This window comes from Spermophilus citellus (genome assembly GCF_964194105.1).
Source record: "Spermophilus citellus genome assembly, chromosome: 2".
Lineage (NCBI taxonomy): Eukaryota > Metazoa > Chordata > Mammalia > Rodentia > Sciuridae > Spermophilus > Spermophilus citellus.
The window spans coordinates 87,039,962-87,049,878 of record NC_138183.1 but is presented as its reverse complement, the minus strand read 5'-3'; the positions used below and the strand labels follow the sequence as shown (position 1 = coordinate 87,049,878).

The window sequence follows — 9,917 nt, the reverse complement described above, 5'->3', positions numbered from 1 at the left end:
AAGATTATAATAGTAGTTTTGCCAGCATTGTCAAACATCTACCCTCAGTCTGCATGAGATGGTGAAAGGTGAAGAGTTGAGAGAAGGAATTGCATTGGAACTCTATTGGTATACTTTGATGGGGGAGAAAAGTGCCTGCTTGCTTTCAAACCAATGTGAGAGTGTATGGTTTGGATATGAGGTGTCTCCAAAACTCTTGTGTTATCACAGGAATGTTTACAGGAAAAATGATTAGATTATGAGAGCTGTAATCTAAGCAACAGATTAATCCATTTGATGGATTAATACTTTAAATGGAATATTGGGTGGTAACTGTAGGCAGGTAGGGTAGAGTTAGAGGAAGAAGGTCACTGGGGATGTGTCTTGGGGATTATATATTTTGTTTCTTGCTCCTCCTACTCTCCTCCTTTCTGTTTCCTGGATGTTTCCATGGCTCTGCCATGCCTTTCCACCATGATGTTTTGCCTCACTTTGGGCTAAGAGCAATGGAGTTGGCCATCCATGGAATGAACCTCTGGAACAATGAGCTAAAATTTCTTCCCCTAAGTTGTTCTAGTCAGATATTTTGTCACAGTGACAAAAAATCTGACTAATGCAGAAGGGGTGATGAGAACCATTGTTACAGTTTATATATCAGGTGTCCCAAAAAAACTCATGTGTAAGATAATGTAAGAAAATTCAGAGGTGAAACAATTAGGTTATGAGACATTTAACCTAATTGATGCATTAGTCTTCTGATGGGACTTAACTTGGTGATAACTATAGCAGGTAGGGTGTGGCTGGAGAAAGCAGATTACTGTGGGTGTACCTTTGGGATATATAGTTTTTGTCCCTGGTGAACAAGAGCTCTCTCTGCTTTCTGGTTCCATGTCTAGTGGTGCTTTCCTCTTCCACATCTTTCCACCATGATATTCTGCCTCATCTCTGTCACAGAGCAGCCCTCTATGGACTGAGAACTCTGAAACTGTGAGTCTCAAATAAACTTTTCCTCCTCTAAAATTATGCCTGTCTGGTCTTTTGGTCACATCAGCAAAAAAAATTGACTGAAACAACCACTAGGTGAGTTCTCATTGTATTATTAGAGAGTTCTCAATGTAATATGTTCCTTGTGGTTTGGGAGCCAAGGAGTCTAATGTCAGCCTTGTATTCTTTTGAGTGTATTCTGGCTCTGAAATGTGACTGCTCTGAAAGTCATAATCTTTCCATATTAGATGTCCATTTTGTGTAAGTTGATGCATGCTAATTACTCTGAGGCTTTGACAATGCTAACTACTACAAATTAATACCAACAAGAGTTTGGGTCACTCAGTTCTCTTTAAAAATATACTTATCTGAGTAATTAAGCCTTTCTACTATTAGGGGAAACAACACTGAGAAGAGAATTTATAATATTGCTTCTGGAAAGAAATGCGAATGGATTTTATAAAATGGGCTAAAGCTTGCACAGTGAGAGAAATGACTATTTTTTTTTGATTAACTAATTGTCAGCATGAGGCACATTCCTTCGATTTTCAAGCAATTTAAAATACCAGCATTAATTAGCTTTTGTAAAATGCCACCCACTGTTCATACAGCAACAAGGAAAGTAGTAATGAAGAATTGTAGAATCAGCATTAGATCAGAGACCACGCTGACTGGAGTGTCTTTGTTTTGTATGATTTTTTTTTTTAATTTAGGAATTGCTCAAAACTTGCCATATCCTCATCAAATGACTTCTGTAAGTGCTTTCTTTCAGCACCATAAATAGTGCTCATAACCTGGCAGGCCCCCCACCAAGCAGACTTTTGATATATTATGTGAGCCCATTAAGATGAAATCAGAATTACAGAAACAGAGGGAGTGTTTGCTACTCATAATTATCTTTCTATATAAAAGAACATAAATCAAGCTATCACATTGCTCCCAGGAAGCTTAAGCCATTTATAAAATAATAACTTTTGTTTTCATAAATTGGTTTAATTCATCCATTTCCTTATCACTTCTTAGCTTCCTATAATATGAATGCACCACAGGACATAAATAGATGCACAGGCATGACCCTGCAGAAAAAGAGCTCATAATATCCTCACAGATTCCATTGTCTAATCCACACATTTTCACCTCCTCTGTATTCTTGGTCTCTATGGAAGTGAATAGAGGTGCCAACATTTTTAATATGTGGACACTTCTTACACCTCTGTAAGCTATTGCCTTGTGCTTTTTCTAATTCTGATGCTGGGGACTGCCAGTTCATCACTTTTGTAGGGCATGATATAATGTGGGCCGTGTTGCATCAGAAAAGAGGAAACTTAACTTGCTGGCTGCTACCAGCTCCCCAGTCCTGGGGTCACATGTGGCTAAGAGAGCACCTAGCAATTAGCCAGAAGGCATTGCCTTGGGTTGTGATGAAGAATGGGACCACCTCTAGGATAGGCTCAGAACCCTTCTGCCCTCTAGGACAGCTCGTGTCTCCCATTACTGACTGTAGGATGGGTGTAGATGTAAATTCTCCCCACCCTGCTGACCTTTATCCTGATTGGCTCCTGTACATTACATTAGCTGTGTGTGTTTTCTCATTAAACAAGCTCCTGCTTTGACAGTTCTCCCTGGTGCATCTGATTGTCCTTTACCTTTCTTGGCCCGTCCTGGTCGGGACATGCTCCCCCAATCTCTAAAAACCCCGACACACTTCTGATGGCCTTGGTCTATGTTGGTACCAAAGTGCATACATTTTCAGAAAGGCTTCTCAAGGTCGGGTTGTATGCAGATTGTTCCCTTGAGAAAAACAATGAACATGAAGTGCTTGATGTAGGACTAGATATTCAGCTTTTGTGATCTGGGTAATTTTGTTATTGGCTATAACCAGCAGTAGTTCCATGGCACAAACGAGGATGTGGTAGGAAGTTCAATCAGATGTGGTTAAATAAAAAAAAAAAAAAAGCCAACCTGTGGGTTGTTCTCAGGACAGCAGATTAGTAGTCTGTGAAAAAAAGCCTTGGACAGAGGTCTTAAGTTGAGGCTTGATGACCGTGCTTCAGAGTGAAAGGAAAATAACCATAACACTTGGAGCGACCAAGAGATCTTTATTGCAGCAGTGCAAAAGATGAGAAAAGAGAGAGAAAGAGTGGGGAAAGAGAGAAGAAAGAGAGGAGAGAGAGAGAGAGAGAGAGAGAGAGAGAGAGAGAGAGAGAGAGAGAGAAGAAGAAGAAGAAGAAGAAGAAGAAGAAGAAGAGGAGGAGGAGGAGGAGGAGGAGGAGGAGGAGGAGGAGGAAGAGGAGGAGGAGGAGGAAGAGGAGGAGGAAGAGAGGGTGAGTGAGCAACCGCAAGAGAAGAAAGAGCAAGAGAGAGAGAGAGAGACAGAGCAAGAGCTAGAGCAAGAGAGAGGGGCCGGCAGGAGGGAGGTTTTATAGCCAAATCTAATGGGGTCTCTGGGTCTGCAAGCTGCTTTGTTGGTGTACAGTGATTGGATCATACAGTAGTGTCATCTTCTGCCTTCAGGCAGATGGGGCAGGGGCTAGATGTGGGTTTCTGTTGCACCAGATGGGTAGGGGTCAAGTATTCAGCTTTGAGTGGGATTGAGTGTTCAGACTTGATGCAAACAGGTGATAAAGGACCAGACAGAGGGGGATTTGAGTGCATGGGTTATCCTGCAGCTAACATTCCTTCAGCCTGCCCTGCAGACAAACTTAGTTCATCCTGCCCTGCACCTAACACAGAGAGTATATAGATTTTCTAAAATTGCAAATAATTTTTGTATTTAAAAAGCTGTATACTTTCCTGAAGAGATAATCTATATTCTTTCCTGGGTTCTCCAAAAGATTCATAAACTGTTCCCAAAAGTTATGAACCATTGGCTTAGGTCAAGATCAGTGAACTTTTTTCTGAAAAGGGTCAGCTACAAACTATTTCAGGCTTTGATAGACTATAGTCCCTGCAAACTAATGTGTATGGCTGTGTTCCAATAACATTTTATTGGAACAGAGTAGAACTTTATTTTTCCAAAGAACTTTATTAGATAGTTCCCCAAAGTAGAATAGTCCTGGGAACCCTAGTTATCTGAGATCTGGCTTAGGCTATGATTTGGTAACACCAAACTTTCAAATACTATGCTTAAGTAAGTTCAGCCAAGTTTTTTTTTCCCCTGTAGCATTGGAGTTTGAACCCAGGGGTGCTGTAACACTGAGATATAGCCTAAGTTATTTTTATTTTTTCATATTGAAATAGGATCTTGCTAAATTGCTGAGACTGGCCCTGAACTTGGCAATCCTCTTGACTCAGCCTCCTGAGTCACTGAGATTACAGGCATTCACCACCATGCTTACTTCACTCAAGTTTTGTGTCTTATAAAAATCATATTTCACATAAGTTTACTTAATATTATTTTTTATTTTTATATTGAAAAATGGTTTACATATGATAAAATGAACACATCTTCATTGTATAATTTGATGAATTTTTATATATGCCATATTCCCACATCCATGGAATATCACCCCAGAAAGTTCCTACATGTCCCTCTGTAGTCATAATCTTCCTCTTTCCTCTGAAGGTAAACACTCTTCTTCTGTGCTGATGGAAGTTTTGCCTTTTCTTAAACTTCATTTAAATGGGATCAGAGGGCACTGTGTCTTTCCTTGTGTCTGGCTTCTTTCATTCAACATGTTTTTGAGATTTATCTGGGGTTTTGAACAGACTCAGATTTTTAATACAGATTTTCCTACTTGCTTAAAAATAAGAAGTTGTTGGTTCATTTGCTGTTTCTAATGCTTTTTCTAGGAGCTATAAGAAGATGCATGAGAATTCCTATCTCCAGCCCTCCTCCACTTGGAGTTAAGCCACAGTCACCTACATTGCAATTCAAGAACCTTAATTACAAACAACATCAACAAAATAAAGTGTTAACTACAAGTATCTTCTTTCATTGGAGAATTTGAGGGTTTAAACATACTGCTAATGAGCAAAGACTCTTGTTTGTCTTAATCTTCAGGTGGTAGAAATTAACTTGCTTGCATTGGGCCTATAGAATTGTGGGGGAGTTTTGATGTTCTTTAGTTCAGTGCTTTTCTGAACTTGTATGCATATGATTCACTCAAAGTCCTTGTTAAAAGGCACAATATGATTCAGTTGTTCTGGGGGTAGCCTGAGAATCTACACATCTAGAAAGTTCCCACAAAATGCCAAGACTGCCCTCATGTAGAACATGCTTTTGTTTAATAATCATTGCAATGTGTTTATACCAGAGATAATGATATCTAAGGGCAGGTGCTGCGAAAACATATAAGTAAGGTATTATTAATTAAAATTTATAGAAGTTCTGAGAAACCAGAACAATAAATGAGAAACAGAAGAGACCAAGGATAAATCTTAGGGAGACATCTGCCTTTTGCAGCTAGATTAATTGCAGTAGCATACAAATTTATAAGTTAATGCTATTGAAGCATTAAGATTTGTGTGTATATTTAACTATGCTGAGTTTGAAGTGTTTTAGTATACACATATAGAATGTAAAGTTAGGTATTAGGATATAGAGTCCTGGGGCTCAGAACCACATCCTCCTAGAGAGATAAATCTGAGAAGTCATGGCTATCGTTGATATCAAGGGAAAAACTATACCATGAGTGAGGAATACGAACTTGCTCTTGGCTTTGAGAAACTCTTAAGGTCAATAGTCAGAGAGAGGAAGTTGACTTTATGAAAAAGAGTAAGAAGTAGCCAGAGAGAAAGAATAAAAACCTGAAGGTACATACTTGAGTGTATGTGCACATATATGTTTGAAATAAAAAGAAGAGAATGTAAGAAATAAACAAGGGTTAACAATGCCCAGCACTGCTTAAAGTATTTATTTATTTATTTTTCATGATCTGTGATTGTTAATTTAATTATCTTAAATCTTATGGTAACATATTTTATAAATTTGTACTGATGGGTATATCTCTCTTACCTTTATATTTCCATCTAATAAGTTGGCAAAAGCACCACTACCAACCACCTAGATGTTCCATAGTATTGTTTCTGAATAGTTGTTTAAAAACAATCCTGAATGATAACTTAATCTTAGAAAATAAAGAATTAAAAAGTAAAGTCTAACTTGTTATTGTATTATGCTGACTTAAAAGCATCTGAACTTATAGATCAGCTATAAAATGTGAGAAGTGTTAAATATTCTTTATTTAATATCATACATAAACCACACTAAAATACCTTTCCATAAGGAAAGAACAGAATTTTAGATACAGGGAATTCTAACTAAATTGGCATAGTCAACAAAAATATAAAGTAGACACTGCTTCCTTATCTTCAACCACTGCCTTTAGTAGGCTAATGAACACAAATTGAAACAAATGTGAATCATGCTTGGTTCTGAGTGAAGGGATTTCCCCCATATTTAAACATATTCACATAATCAATTCTATAAAACTAAATATAAAACCAGTTTTCAGATGTCATTCACCATTCCTGTGAACATTACTAATTAAGTCCAACCATAACTTTAAAAAGGGGAAACAGTGATAGAATTTACTGAAGTGGGAATATAACCAAAATATTAATTTAACTGCAAGTCAGTTTTATTTAAATCAGGATTGTCCAACAAAAATAATTTTGTCAGTCATTCATGATCTGATTTCTGGTGTATCACATCAATTAAATTATGGTGCACATAAAAAAGCCAAGAGACATTTCTGTTTGGTAATAAATAAGGCAGTAGCTATTACTCATTAGTGGCTTTTTTGAGGTAAGCTATTAGGTCTGCCCTTTCTCCCTTCTTCTTAATGCCAGCGAAGATCATTTTTGTTCCAGGGATGTACTTTTGGGGATTCTCCAAATACTCCATCAGTGTATCCTCTCCCCAGGTGATGCCTTTGTTCTTGTTGGCATCTGTATAAGAGAATCCAGCAGCCTGACCTGTCTTCCGCCCAAACAGTCCATGGAGATTTGGCCCAGTCGTGTGCTTGCCTCCCTTTTCCACGGTGTGGCACTGGGTACACTTCTGAGCAAAATCTTCTTGCCTTTCTCAACATCACCCATTTTTAATTCGTTCTTTCATCGCTAGCTCAAAGAAGGTTCCCGATCAGAAGCCAGATGTCCCATTCTCTAGCCCACCGCACTCGCTCCAACTTCCGGAGGCCTGGTGTGAGCTAAAGTATTTAAAATAGATTAAAATATGACCTTAGGATTTAGTTATTATCAATTATTAGTGACCTTTTTGAGAATTATTCTGATGGAGCGACATAGTCAAAAAACAGATTAGCACAAATTGCTGAATAAATGAGACATAAGAGAATGGAATTTTTTTTCCATTCCCAGAAGGGTGGGAAAGAAAGATAAGGTGATTGGATATGAATGTGATGTTAAAAGAGTGGTTTATAACTGATTAGACATGAACATGTTCAAATTCCATTGAGAAGAATTGATTTGAGATGGAGTGATTAAATGTGTAAGATGGAAAAAAATGGTATTATATAGTTCTGAGGAAGACTGGAGTTGATGGGATCCAACTATTAGGAATTGACTTTTTAAAGGAAGATAAATGGCAAATCTATGTAAGATGAGTTGAAAAAGATGAATAAAAATGTGTGGAAGGATGCGGTGGTGCAGTGTTGAGGGCTTCAACATATTTCATGAAGTGGCTATAAGAAAAGGAGAAGCTGGGGCTGTAAGGACATGTCTAAAGGAGAGTAACATACATTAGAAATACACACTGAAAAGAGTCAAGTATGTTGACCAGAAAAATGTAACCGATTGTTGATCATTTGTTTAAAAATGTAAGTAGATTAAGTGACTGACTCCAGTGCAAGGCCAGAGAACATGGACACCATCTGTGTGGATCCCACTTATGCAAGACAAGTAGGATAGGATTATGAGTGAAATGATGGATTATAGAATTTAATCAAAAGGAGAATGAAACTGAAGAAATTAGAGGCCGATAATAGGAGGGACAGTAAAGCAGACAATTTTTGGAGGCCATTGTGAGGCAGCAGATTGGTCACAGTAGGAGAAGATAATAAATTAGTTAATAAGCTGAAAGAAAATGTAGTTGGGATCTACCAAGAAATGCCCTCATTAGTAATTTCAAGGCATGACAAAGTCCAAAGCCTTCCTAGTGGAATGGGTAACTGCTGAGGTGCAAAAGAGATGGTCCTATGTGATGAGGAGGTCAAAAACCCAAGATCAAGGTGTTGGAGGTGCTTCACTTGGCAGAAGATTGGCAGGACTTGCAGTGGAGAGGAAGACTATGGATCACCTGACAAAGTCTTCCATGAGTGGTGGTGACTGGAGGATAACCGAGGTTTATGACCAACTAGTAGTTCACTAAAAATCATTTGATTGCTCAAACTAATAACTGGGAACCAAAATAAAACAAAACAGGTCACATTCAATACTTCCCCATTACCAAAACCAGTTTGCTTTGGATAAAAGACTTCTTTATACTCTTGCTAGATTTTCAAACTTGACTTTGGTGCCAAGTACAAATAAATAATTTAGGTAAGATGGCTTTGGACTTTTTCATGATTTGATATTACTAACTATGGCAAACTTTGGAGATCCAACAACTTTTTCTTCCAGTTTAGGAACTACTTTCTGTGATTTAGTTAAGTGACAGCTAAGGGGCAAGAGAGGAGGCTATTATATATGATGTAGGGGCAGATGACAATTGTTAACATTGGTGATGGCAAGGAAAGAAGAAAAATCCCCAGGTCCTGATGCTGAGCTATCTGACTGTGAGAAGATAACAAGAAGACTTCCCTTGAGAGAGAGATAGGAAACCATGCACATTTAGAATATTTAGTGAATGAAGCCTTATTTCCAGAGAGTTCATCTCAATTGTTAGGGTGGGTGGGTGAGAGAAGGCTGACCCAGGGGCCCAGAAGGACTGAGAGTTTCAGGGTGGAGAAGAGGGTGGATGACAAGAGACTTATACTTTGGGTGTTACTGATGAAATGTATGGTGGTTTGCAGTTAATCTCCTTGAGGAAAGTAGACCCTGGGCCTATTGTCTAATCAATTTCTCCAGGCTTAGATGATATCAGTCCTAGAAGTTGTAATTTTGAAACCAACCAATTGGTCTTTGGTGGTTTTCTTTCAGTCTATAATCTATCAGCCAAGGTACGGAATAGTGTAAAAACCCTTATTGTTATTGAAATTTATAACAAATTTCTTGGCTAGGATTATTTTCATTTTCTATATGTCAGCATGATACTCACTTGGCACAAGTTGTCTTGGGTCTATAATAATGCGATCACACAGTTTCATAGTGTTTACAGGCTTTAGAAAAATTTCCATAGTATTTTCAAGCACAAGATCACATATTATATCATACATTTTCTTATACAAATACAAAGATTTTTCTCTTACACTTTATTTGCAATTCTGGTTATATTCAGGCTTGAATTAATTATTTCTATCAAGAGGACACAGAAAAGCACATTGAAAAAAATTTAAATTTGAAAAATAAACTTGGGAACTGAGAGGCAAGTTATACTATGTCAATTTGCAGTGACCCTGAATGGGTGAGGTTGAACTAGTAGTCCCACTAATAGGTGGGTGGTCATCCTGTTCTGCAGACTCCATGATGGTTTCCCTCCATTCTTCTTTACTTAAAACACAATGATCCTATGTTAAAATAGGAGAGGATAGTATAGAATCCTATATGATCTTTTTTTGAGTTTATGACTCTTCTGCTGAGGGGAGGTAGCCAATATTCCAAATACTTGGCTTTTATATAAGATTCAGAAACAACAAAAGAAAGTGAAAAGTGTATAAGATGTTGAAATTCAGCCTCTTACAGATGCCGAAGCTTGAATAAGTTACAAATCAATTCCTGAATCCCATTTTCATTCTTGTTAACAAAGTTATGGATACTTATTTACTTGAAAAAATACATACCTTCAATAAATGTAGACCTTTCCTTTCTTCCTCTTAGCTAAATTATTTGTTTAT

General features: G+C 37.7%; 1 pseudogene across 1 annotated transcript; it reads right to left on the bottom strand.

The window, feature by feature from the left end:
• Window positions 1–6,502: 6,502 nt before the first annotated feature.
• LOC308642367 (cytochrome c, somatic-like) lies at window positions 6,503–7,005 on the bottom strand (annotated as a pseudogene). The gene has a single exon. The product of its transcript is annotated as a cytochrome c, somatic-like (transcript).
• Window positions 7,006–9,917: the final 2,912 nt, after the last annotated feature.